The sequence below is a fragment of the Cheilinus undulatus genome, linkage group 7 (assembly GCF_018320785.1).
Source record: "Cheilinus undulatus linkage group 7, ASM1832078v1, whole genome shotgun sequence".
NCBI classification, from domain to species: domain Eukaryota; kingdom Metazoa; phylum Chordata; class Actinopteri; order Labriformes; family Labridae; genus Cheilinus; species Cheilinus undulatus.
In genome coordinates, this window is record NC_054871.1 from 21,858,057 (window position 1) to 21,870,674 (window position 12,618).

Here is a 12,618-nt window from a genome sequence, read left to right on the forward strand (position 1 = left end):
GGCAAATAATTGCTCTGCAGCAGCGATGTTTATGAAAATCTGTGCTTTCTAAACTTGTATATTTGACCTCTTTGCAGTTTCAGTTACACAGTGACCTCCAGCAGTTTTGGTCTCCAAATGAATCCCTAATTAATTTTTATTTGAAGAGTTTTCAGGGTGTACCACAAAGTTTTAGCTGTTAAATGTAATCAGTTGAAAAAGCTGAGTTTTAACCCTTTCATCCCTAAGCCCTTCTCCAGTGTTCAAGCTAGAAAACATACCCAAATACCACTGAATATTTCTGCAACTACAAGGTCTACATGAATAAGCTTGGCATAAATGTAAAGATAACTCTTTAAAGATTTCAGCAGATGTGTAAAAATCCCTGGAGAAGTTACTGGGACTGAGTTACTGAAGAGGGAAAATAGCAGAAATTAAAGATTTATTTTGTCCACCTAAAAAAAAAATCACTTTTAGTGTAAATATCTCCAGTGAAATGCCAAGGCAAGGTTTCTGAGATTAAAACGACGTGTCACATGACCATATCCGTGCATATTTAGACTGCTCCATGTGTCTTACAGGAGAAGGAGGGGCTGCCCCTGATAACAGGGGTCTCTAGGGATGAAAGGGTTAAGGTTCACATATTATGCGAAATACACTTTTTCAGGCTTTTCTAACAGTTCTCAGATTTTCTCCTCATCATGTCATGTGGGGGGGTCAGCACCGCTCCTAGGTTGGTTCCCTGCTTGGAAGAAAGTTTCCCCCTCTTTCCTGATAGGAGAGCCACATCCACTATGCCACATCCATTTTCTAAGAAGGGCGGAGTCAGACAGCTCATTAACATTTAAAGCCACAGACACAGAAACAGCTTGTTCTGAGCGGGGCTGAAAGAGATTGGTTTTTTAGACATGAAAACATCCAATACTAATGTTTTTTCAGCAACAAACTTCCAAGGCATGTTTAGGGGACCTTTGAGACCAATATAAATTTGTCTTAAAGGGGTAAAATATATACCTTTACAATGCAGAGGAGAATGTAATCCAGTGAGTTTGATACCTGATTTAATACCATGGCAACAAAAATGGATGTTCCAGATAACCCAAGCATACCCTGCACACCATCAGAATTGCAGAAATACTTTGGAATCATTTTAATTTTGCAGTGTTTTGATTCTCATTCCATATTTTTCACTTTCATCTATGCAGGAGTGTAATGGATGTTGCAGGGGAGGCTGAGGTTGTGTGGCCTGATGTGATATCTATTCACAGGGCCCAGAAATTCTTGTGACGCCCCTGCGTGGCACGTTTTACAAGTGGCATGCTGCAGAGAAACTATTTGACCTGGACAGTTTGAAATGTTTGATTGATTATGTGTGTAGCGACCATGCAGATGTCTGCATGTTCTATCTGTGGTAAAATCCTTTAAAACCTGACCCCTGCATGAATCCAGCATTGTCCACAGGCCAGGGAAGGGGATGCAGGGATAAAGATCTGAGGGGCCAGGGGGATGCTCAAAGTGCCAGCATGAGGAGAATTTGATACTGAATCTAGAGCTGCTGCACAGTAGAGGAAATATAGGGGGGCTTAGGGACCTGACAGAGACATAATTCAATATAGCCTCAGGAAAGACGGAAGGTGAAAAAAAATACACATGCGCTCAGACGCATGAGAAACAGCTACACATACTGTTATACTCAGTACCATTGAGAAAGACTTATGAGCATTCTCTGTTGGTTATCGGGGTCAAGATGTACACTGCAGGAACCAAATTGTTGCAGTCATGAAAAGCCGTCCAGTAGAGCTTTACTTCTCCTCCTGCAGTGACAATAAGCTTCACGTCAAAGAACATGACTGATTATTTTCACAGGAGCCTCTAAGGTTACTTTGGCGATAAAAGGCGTGATGAGCAAGCAGACTATCTGAGTTGTTGCTCCAGCAGAGTAAAGCCAATACACTTCTGCCCAATCCCCCTCTGCAGACCAGATGGATCTACAGTACAGGAAAAAATCTGGTGCATTATGGATGAAGGAGGACTGAGCTGTTTGTCTGGCAGGGTCCAGCAACAGACTGTGTTGATGATAGGAGAACATCCAGGAGATAAAACATGCATTTGTGGCAAGCTGCCAGACATGTATAGGGTTAACACATGTTCTAATGGCATTACTGCGTTAATCAAAGCTCCTCGACAGATCAGATATTCAAAGTGAGGCTAGCAGTTCATAAGTAGCAGCTGTGTACTGAAGTTACAGCGTGACTTAAGCATCATAATAGGAGAGTTTTTGGTCAACATATTAGGCTTAATTAACAACAGTTACCCACACAGACTGAATAAAAAAGGAGACAAACAACCAAAGTGAGGCTAAAACATTTGGAGCGCCCTCTGCTGACAGGCTGCAGTATAGATCTAAAGCCTCCATGTTAACAGATGGGACATGTAACAAACTAAGGAAAAAAAGACAAAGGTCAGTATAGAGATTAATGCATTTATGCTGACAAACTCACTCATTAGTTAGTTTTATTAAGGAATTTAACATAAGGAGGGAGAAAAGCTGTTAAGAAGAGGTGATGCCTTCTAGCTCCGGGCTGCCAGCTCCTTGCAAAGATTTCAAGGATAACATCAAGTGCAAAAGCTGGAAGGCCTCACCACTCTTTAACAGATTTCTCCCTCAACATGTAAAGTTTTTCTATGGAACTCAAACGGTTGTTTAGGGATAAGTGAGTATACTGAATAGAGTGTGGCTTTTAAACTCCTTTAAAACTCGAAACTGGATCGAAACATCAGTCCTCTGCACCCGATTAAACTGCAGTAAGTGATTCCTGTGCTTCAGTTTCTTCCTTGGATTTGCCTGTGAGATTAACCTTTGTAAGATAAAATGTTGTTGCTTTGATAAATGTTACTATTCCAGTTAAATGTATAATATGGTTAGCACAGATCAGCTTCACAATGGACCATGATTTTGCTGACCTTCTTATGGGCCCCTCATTTGGCTGGGCCCCAGAGAGCTCTCCTCTTTATCCCCCCTTATGAGCAGCCTTGTCTAAAGGACTAAACATTTTTGGTGCCAGCTGAGACAAATGAGTTAAAGTGTTTTTTTCTTTTCCTGTTATGGTTAAATTAGATCAACACATAAGTATTTCAAGCAAAAAAAAGTACATTTTTAGAAATAAGACACTTCCTTGTAGCACAATAAGTTGACCCTCAATAGAGACAGCAGTACTGACAGTGGCCTCAGCCAACTTAAGCTGGATACCTCTGATATGGCACTGACAATTATGGTATAAAAGTTATTTAAAAATATATATAAATCAAATGTAGAGTGTGATCAGGTTAATTAGATCTTTTAAGCCTTACTTAATGATCATCATTGATAGTAAAGGTTTTGCTACATGAATTATGACCTCTAATTATACATGCAAACATCTTCACAGCCATGTTTTCAACACAAATATTTTTCTTCTCAAGCAGTGCTGTGACAGCCCAACAAAGATCTCTGCACACTTGCCCATTCCCCTGATGTGAGGGATGAGAGGGGGCAGACGGGGCACCAGTCAATCTCTCCCTCAAAGGAACATCAGGCCCTCGCAGTGTTTGCAGGCACTTAGAAGTTCTGGCCTGACCTTTCAACTGTGCTCTAATTACATTCATGTCCTGGGGTCGGCAGCGACCACAAAACAACCCGTCGTCTTTTATGAACTCACCACTGGGACATTGTCCCAACCGCCCGTCACCTGGGCTCTTGGCTGCCCCCGACGATCCCCTCCCGCCGTTCTCCCAGTATGTGAACGGAGCGGCTCCCGTTCAGCAATGCCACGGTTCTTTCTGCTCAGGCATCTGGCTCTTTTCACATGTCAGCCATATTGGCTCAAAACAGGGGACCTTACCCGACTGGAGGTTAGTGGGTGTCAGGAAGGCGAGCGGAGTGGGCTTGGAGGTGGTCAGCAGCCAACCCGTGTCAGGCCCCATCAGCTCAGTGTGGGCATCTATAAAGGCAGCCGACATCTTTCATGGCCAGCAGGCTTTAGAGGATCCAGGCTGGGATTTCTGCCCAGCCAAAGGCTTCCTGCTCTCCCGAAATGCTTCACTGCACCCACTTTCTTTTCTAATCTAAAGGGCCCTGTGTGGTGGTGAGAGAGAACAACCTCAGCGGAGTGGATTTTTCTGAGGCTGAATTGATTGACACTGAGGTTTTGGTGATGAGCTATAATGTAATTTTGTTGCCTGAGACTCGTCTTTGTGTGTTCTTGTGCGGTCAGCATAAAATTTCCCCTCTGCTTTATCAGCTATTAGCTTTATACGCATGATTTATAATGCTATGCAACTTTATCACTCAAAACAAAGAGCAGATGACAGTCCCACACCACAACGAGCACTATTTCTAATTAGCGACATCTAAATAAGCGATTCTGCCGTTAGGGGCAAGTTATGACCGGCCGTTTCAGTCCACTGCTTTTCATTGAAATGCTGGTGGCAGCAGGCTCTATCTCATACTGTTATTTTTTTATGACTGTCAAGACGCTGTGATCCGTGAAACTGGCAGCGATGGGTCCACACTGAGGAGTCACAGGGAGTCAACGCAGATGGACTCCTCTATGAAAAGGTCAGGAGGAGAAAAATTGAGTGGAAGGTTTCTTAGGGGGGTTCATCAAATGAGTAAAATTGGTTTCTAGCAGCCCTGTGAACATAATAATAGATACCCCACACGGTGTCATCAAAGTTTGCAGTGAGAAGGCAGGAGATGAGGAATGATGAAGTAGGGGAGAGGTGTGAAAATTAGCCTTTGGCTAACATGAAAGTTGGGGTTATAACAGGCATACACAGGGGGCAAAGAGAATGGAACTGAAGTTAAAGGGGAAAAGTCAGCATGATAAGGAGAATTTACTGCAAAAAAATCCTTGTAAAGGTTTAAACATTGTGTGGATGATAGTCTACACCAGCCTTTTACAAACTTAAGTATGCTGCCGCCCAAAGTGGAACCTGAAAATATTGGCTGCACCTAAACCCTTGTACAACTACAACATGAGATTGACACTTTATAACCTCCATATTTTTAAAAAATGCAGAGAATCATTCTTTAGAGATATTAACAATATTGGAAGGGAAGCCTTTTCAGAGTCAGAAAGTTTAAAGACGCCCCTGTGTTTATGTTTTTAGCAGGCATCTTAAAAGTCACCTATATATTCTTTTTTAATACCAGTCTCTTCAAATGTACTCTGTGACCATACAAATGCTTTCTTAATAACCTTAATATCTCTAAAGGCACTGAATATGTCTTATAATCACAATGTGCCATAGCAGAGTATTTGACAGAGTCATCAGGTAATACAGCACCAGTTAAACCATGACACTGGTTCTACATACAATACAAGATAAATGATAAAAAGTTTACATGGGAGTTAAATATTTCTTTTAATAAGTATCATTATAATTTAAGACATGATTTTAATTTTTTAAATGTAGTGTAATGTTTTTATGAATTGCAATGGCTCCCCTGGTGGCCCTGGAGGTGGAGAATCCTGGGCCGCAAAAAAATTTATCTGAATTGATAACTATGGACCTGAGGCAGCTTCACTTGGTAACAGGCTATTGCATCAAGTTCATTTAAATCAAAGTAACAAGTTATATGAAGTTATCTTGAGTTGAATAAACTTAATTCAGTTGTGTGTTACATTTTCTTTTCCTAGTAGGTCCACAGTTTTCCTTTTGGAGTGTGCCCTAGTGTAGCAAAGTAGCAAGAACAGTTATGAGGCTCTGACTTGTGTGCAGAAAGGCACTGACTTTAGGATAAACATTTATAATACAAAATATAATACCAAACAATAAGAAAGGTGAAACTTTTTTTCCTGGTTTGCACCATTTTGCAAACTGAGAACCTTTACCTCTAGTCAGCCCTGCCCACAGAATTGGCTGGGCCCTGCAGTGAATGGGGCCTCCCCAGTTTTATTGATATCAATGCATTTGTCTTCGTATCAGTAGCATTTTTGCTAGCGTCCTTGCTAACAGTGGAGCTGAAAAGTATTATTGGGCTGGGCTATCTAAATGACTCATCCATGCCACTTTTTAACCCATTTTCATGACTGATCCCAACCGTTTTCTCCAAATTTTCCATATTTGAACATTTTTGCCTCTTTCAGTCATTTTTTTTCTATTTTTTTTTTAGTCCATTTCAACAACTTTGAACCTATTCTTGCTACTTTTAACTGCCTTTCACTGTTTTAGCTATCCATTTTTTTCCCCTTTTTGCCCATTTTTGACACCTTCAATCTACTTTTTAACCATTTTCTGCCCATTTTCAACACTTTTTTTTTTTTACCTGTCTTAACCGATTTCTGTCATTTTTTATCCCTTTTTTTTACTTTCTACTCATGTTTTGCCACTCTTTGAGCAAATTTTCTAATATTTTGTAACACTTTTAACTTTTTTTTTTCCAGTTTTCACAGATGTTTTGTCTATTTTGTGAATATTTAATTATATATACCTTCAAGTTATTCCAGTTCTTTCTACTTTACTCAGTGGCATCTTGATATTTGTGCTCATCATGGCTTATCTCTGAAGTCTAGCATTACTTTCCCCATGGTTTAGTTAATGTGCCCATCCACATTGTTCACATTACCAAAAAAGGAAATTCTGTGTCAAGAAGAAGGCTTTATATTTTGAAAAGGCTATAGCCTCTACTACTACTGCATTAAAAAAGTAATGTTTTTGTATCTTTGATAGGATTATTTTTACAATGGACCATGATTTTCCTCACGGCCTCCCATTTGGCTGGCCCCCAGAAAGCTCTCCCCCTTATCCCCCATTATTGACGGCTTTGTCTCTGGTAAGTATTCAGCTGTGTAATGATGTTTTCAGTAGAGTTTTGAATGTAGGGCATTAACTTGAAGTGAAATATCCATGTTCTTTTTCATCATTTATTTGAAACTGAAGAAAGAAGAATAGAAGATGGCCTGTCATATATATTTATCTCACCCAAACTAGCCTTGTCCAAGAAAAATGTAAGGTTTAAAAAATGGGTGCCCCCCTCAGATTTAACTGGCATGATGGTTTCATAAGGAATGTGAGATGTGTCAATCTAATGATGGCAGTAATGATAAGGACAAATATGATCATTTGACTGGTCCTGATTTGGAGTCTGAGACCAAAGCAGACTGAATGAAAATGTGTTAATGGCAGACAAAAGACCAAGACCTTCCAACAGGTGTCATGAGTCTGGCCCTGTTCTACAATTTGACTTATTCATTAATTCCTTATATTCTTTTAGAGAAAAGCTAACATACTGACCTCTACTACAACTACAAAAGAACCCCTGCCTGTGCCATGCTCTCCTTTCATCATTGGCACAGATATCCAATCAATCAGACACATTGTATTAAACATGACTTGGATCCCTTTGTGGACAATAGAAATTTAATCCATCGTAGCCACAGGATGTGAAATAATGCTGCGGTGTCTCTTTCATGTTAGATTCCTCCTTTTTTTTTCCTTTGGCAAGGGAGTGGATCACATTTTTGCTGTGTGATATGAGACTCTGCTTAGAGGCTACAGTATTATTTTGAAACGTATTTTAATAGTACCCTGTGGATCTCAGACAGAGTCCCTGTGGGTGCAGAAAGGAGGAGAATCGGATCGTTTAGTGGGACAGCCCAATTGGAAACAAGCCGTGTTGAATCAGAGACAATGTCTAAATTTGTTTTATCTAGTGGTGTGGGTGATGTGTGCTAACTGAGGGTAAAAATACTAATCTTTCACTTCTAGTCCTTTCACAAATTCCTCTAGTTTAAGGCGTAAAGAGAAGAACTAACAAAGAAACAGAAATAAAAAAAACTGTCTACGGGCTTTGAAGAAATATAGACAGTACAATACTCACTTTTAATTCTCTCTTCTTAATTGTTATTTAGCTAAAAGGGAATTAAAGTGTCTGCATACATAGTTTGAATCTTGGTGCTTTCCATAGTTTGAAGCAGCCTTAGTTAATGGGAAGAAAAAGTCTGTTAATTAAGGCCCCTTTATGAAAAAGCAATGAATATTAATAGAGGAGAGAAGCCATTTAAATCCTTGTTACCCCGAGTTTCCTTGCCGACACTCCCATAGTAAATTGCACCCGTTCATTATGTTATTTTCCCTATCAGCCATTTCACTTGGGGAATCTCGACACATTGTTGTGGTGTTACGGGAAAGAATGAAAATAGATTGTTGCTTAATTAATCAGAGACCACTTAATTACTTGACTTTACAGGCTTCCAACAAAACCTGGTAAACACGAGGGAAACATCAAGATCTACTCTCTTTCAGGCCTCTTAATGGAAGAATTATACCATAATCTCAGTCAATGCTAAAGAGTCGCCATGTATCAAGCTTTCTAATTCCCCTGTGAATAGTTTAAGTACCGTCTGGCACAAATTAAAGCATTGTTTACTATATAAATCAGGAAACTTCTTAAGTAGTCAACAGCAGCACTTCAATAACCTCCAGATTTAAAAGAAGAAACAGAAACCGCTATCTCTACTGACATTATTTTCTGTTATCTATTAGAAAAAATGAATCTGAAATCACTTAGTGCATTTAAACAAGGAACAAATTTAACCTTGACAGTTCTATTCTAATTGGTCTCCTGTTGAGTGTATTTAAATGTTATTCTTTCTTTTTTAGAATAATGTTTTATTCGTTTTATCTGCAGATGAAACGAAATTCTGTTGGGAGAGCTCTTTTGAAAATTGTTGTTTTGGCAAAAATGTTTTTTTTTTTTTTACTTAGAATTGAATAATTACAAGCACTTAAAAATAAATTTAACATTTCCCATAATGAATGTGTTAAGATGAATGATAAATTTTTCCATTTATATTGAAAATACACTTAAGAGCACACATTCTTTAAGGACCATTTAAAAATAGAATAATGCTGTAAATGATTTTATGGATATGACTCTCAAAAAAAGTGTTTTTAAAACTGAATATAGAATATATATTTTCAACGCTTGTGCAGACAGGACCTGCATAATTTTTCCACTTGTTTGCCACTTTCAACCCATTTGATCCCATTTTGCTACTTTCTCAACTAATTTGGCCACTTTAACCAATTTTGTCATTTTTTACAGACATTTGGCACTCTTTAACCTTTTTTGCTATATACATACATACATACATACACACACACACACATATATATATATATATATATATATATATATAAGCTCTGCTTAACAAATTTATTAGACCACCACCCAAAGTAAGGTTTATGCCACAGCTGCCCTATATAAACAGCATTGGTAAAAACTGGTAAAACCAAAATCATTTTTTATGTTTCTGCAGTGGTAATTATTGTTGTTATCCATTAATTTTCAAATTTACTGATTTACAAAAAAAAACAAAAAAAAAAACTGAAAAAATAGTAAAGCACATTAATATTTCTTGAATAATATGTCAAATTATAGTTATTTACTTGCATTCCCGAAGAGAAAAATGAGATTTAGTGGTTGAATGTTATGCTTGATTAATTTCTGACTTCTCAGAGAAGCCCAGTGAGCCGGCTCAAATTTGGGTATAAAAAGGTGAATTCAGTTTGAAATTCCTCATTCCTGTCCAAAATGGTCCAAAGCTCACTAAAAATGAAAGAGTCCGCATTAAAGCACCTAATGATGCTTTTTAACCCTTTTTCACCATTTTCTCAGCCAATTTGGCCATTTTTTACAGACTTTTGCCACTTTCATACAATTTGATCTTTTCTTGTCACTTTTAGCCCATTTATGTCACCCTCCTAAACCCTTCTAAACTACATTTTGCCACTTCCTCTAACAATGTTGCCATTGCATAGACTTTTTGCACTCTTAACATTTTTTGCCAATTATAACTAATATAACCACTTTTTCTTGCAACTTTTTAACCTCTTTTCACCACATTTTCTGCCCATTTTTTCGCCACTTTCAAACCATTTTGACTTATTTTTGTCAATTTCAAGCCATTTTGTCCACCTTTTCCATTTTTAACCAACTTTGGCCACTTTTTGCCACTTTCTAAACCTATTCCACCACTTTCTCTGCCTATTTGGTCAGTTTCTAAACAATTTTGCCATTTCGTACAGACATTTGCCACTCAAAACCCCTTTTGCCACTTTTTAACCCATTGCTGCTGATATTGTGCCCTTTTTAATCCTTTTGCTTTTCTTGTAATTATCTAATCATTTATTCCCTTCATGTTGTCTCAGTTTCTTATTCTTTATTTCCTGGCTTCCTAAAATTTGTGCCCATTATGGCTGAGCTATTACATTACTTTCAAAATGGTTTGGTTCAATTTACTCATCCACATCCATTACTAATGGCTGTCCTCCACTTCCTGACCCCTAAGGGACATTCGTGCGCCATCAAGTGACTGCTAAGGACCTATACCACATACATGGTCCTTTGCTTGTAGTGCACTGCTTTTCTGTTTGGGTCTTCAGGCTTTAAAAGTGATTTTTTTTCACCGTAAAAAGTTCAGCAGATGGAGACTCAACAGGATTGAAAGAGAGAGGAAACTTCTACGGAAAACTGGAGCACAGGAGGATTCCAACTTACCAGGTGGTGCATGCATGTAGACTGTGAGCCCATATTCACACACCCAGAGATCTACGAGTGGCACTTGGTTCAAACAGTAGTTAAGGATTTCTCTGGATCAGAGGAAACCATCGGCTCACATATGCCTGCAATCTGCAGCACTAAGAACTCCCTGCAATAATGAATGTTGATGATTCACAGAGCTCCTAAAAATTCCACAAAATGAATAAAAAATCCAGAAGAGCTGAATGGAAGTCCATGCATGTTGTTGAAGAGGAAGGTTTTAGTGCAATGTCATTGATTTGTTGCTTTAAAAGATCTCTTACTGGGGTGCAGTGGGACCAAAATTACAGTATAATCATCAGTTTACCTTGCAGAAACTCTGAAATGTTATAGACCCAAACATCTAATAAGTGCAGTGCTGGCAGAGGAAAACATATGTGTTGTATCAAAAAGGACTAAAAATACCTTGCAACCAAAAACTAGAGCACAGTGAATTTTTCCAATATAGATGATCCTGTACAATTTAATGTGAAACATTCCTGTCTGCACAGCCACATAGCTTAGCTTCTTTGCCTGCACTCCAGCCAGTCTCTATATAGAGCCATTGACAACTACCTCATACAGCCCCTATTTTAAAAACACTGAACTTTCCTTTTATACCTAATTGCTTTTGTTTCAGAATGATCAAAAGGAGTCGACACTTGGCTGGTGTTTGTGTTGGTATTTGTATCTGGAGATTTGCTCCTAATTTCCTTTCAAAGTAATAAAAGCACAAACGTTAGCCATGTCAATAAAAACACAAGGTAATTGTCTCAAATAGCATTTCACAAGAAAGCTCTACAAAAATGCTCATCTTGTTTGTTTTGAAAAGAAAAATTGTAAAGTGTATTGGGACACCCCCACCCACTTATCTGTAGCCGGGACGCTGACAGCGCCTACACCCACTTAGTCTTGTGTGTCGGCTTGTTTGGCAGCATGTCACATTCCTGGCTACACCCTAAGGTGGGGAGCGAAAGATGAGACGGAGACAGAAACAGGAGACCGCCGATGAAAGATGGGGCAGGAGGTTAGTGAATGGGATACATGATCAATCTGAGATATAAAACCCATTCACTGTCATATCAGCTGTTTGTAACATCAGTACGTGCAAACTGCTTTAGATAGGGGCATCAGTGGCCAGCATGTTATGGTCAGAGGTGTTTATGCATTCAGCCTCATAATGGAAATGATGTGATGAGGACGAGAGTGGCAGTGATGATTGGATAAACAGCAATGATAACTTTGCTGATATGATGTCTACAGCTGAATTTTATTTAAAAAAAAGATAATGGTTGATTTGTGACTAAAATGATTCTTTTATTTCAATACAGAGAGAGATGTTGTAGTATCTTATATCTTTTAAAGAAAATGATATTGGGGTAAATATCTTGAAAAATGAGTCCCTGGTCAGGCTGTAGATGTCCCAAGGGCCTGGAAGCTACCAGCTTTCTTTGGCCGTGTTACCAGGAGTCAAAGGCCCTGACAAAAGAGATGCCGTCAAGCTTGACCTTGGCTTGCTGAGCGACACACATCCGTTAACATATGTCAAGTCTCTCCTCCACAGTCGGTCTGTTGTTTCAATAAAACCCTCCTCCACCCCAGCCACCTCCATTATGTCTCATTGGTTTTCAGGTCCAGCTTCTTCATGCCATCCTACATCCTTTCATCACCACTTCCAACTCATCTCATCTGTGTTTGGGTCAAACACCTTAGAAGTCCATTCATCATCTTATCCTACTCCTCACATCACCACCACCAGTGTCTGGACTCCATAGGGGAGTGTCCTATCCTGATGTCAGCCCCACTTCCCCTTTAAGTTTGTAAAGACATCACAATAGAGTCTATTCGCTGAAGACATTTCACATTCTGAACAGAGGCTGAATATGCAGCCGGACGTTAGCAGCTTTTTTTTTAGTTGCTGAATCTTCATTGGTTATGTTCATTGCTAGACTCAACTCAAACAAACACACTGGGCCATCATTAAGTCTGAATGTGGGATTCTGGGAAACAAAGTAAGTCCTGATTCTAGCATATTCACTACATTTGCATTTGTTAGCATGCACAGCACACTA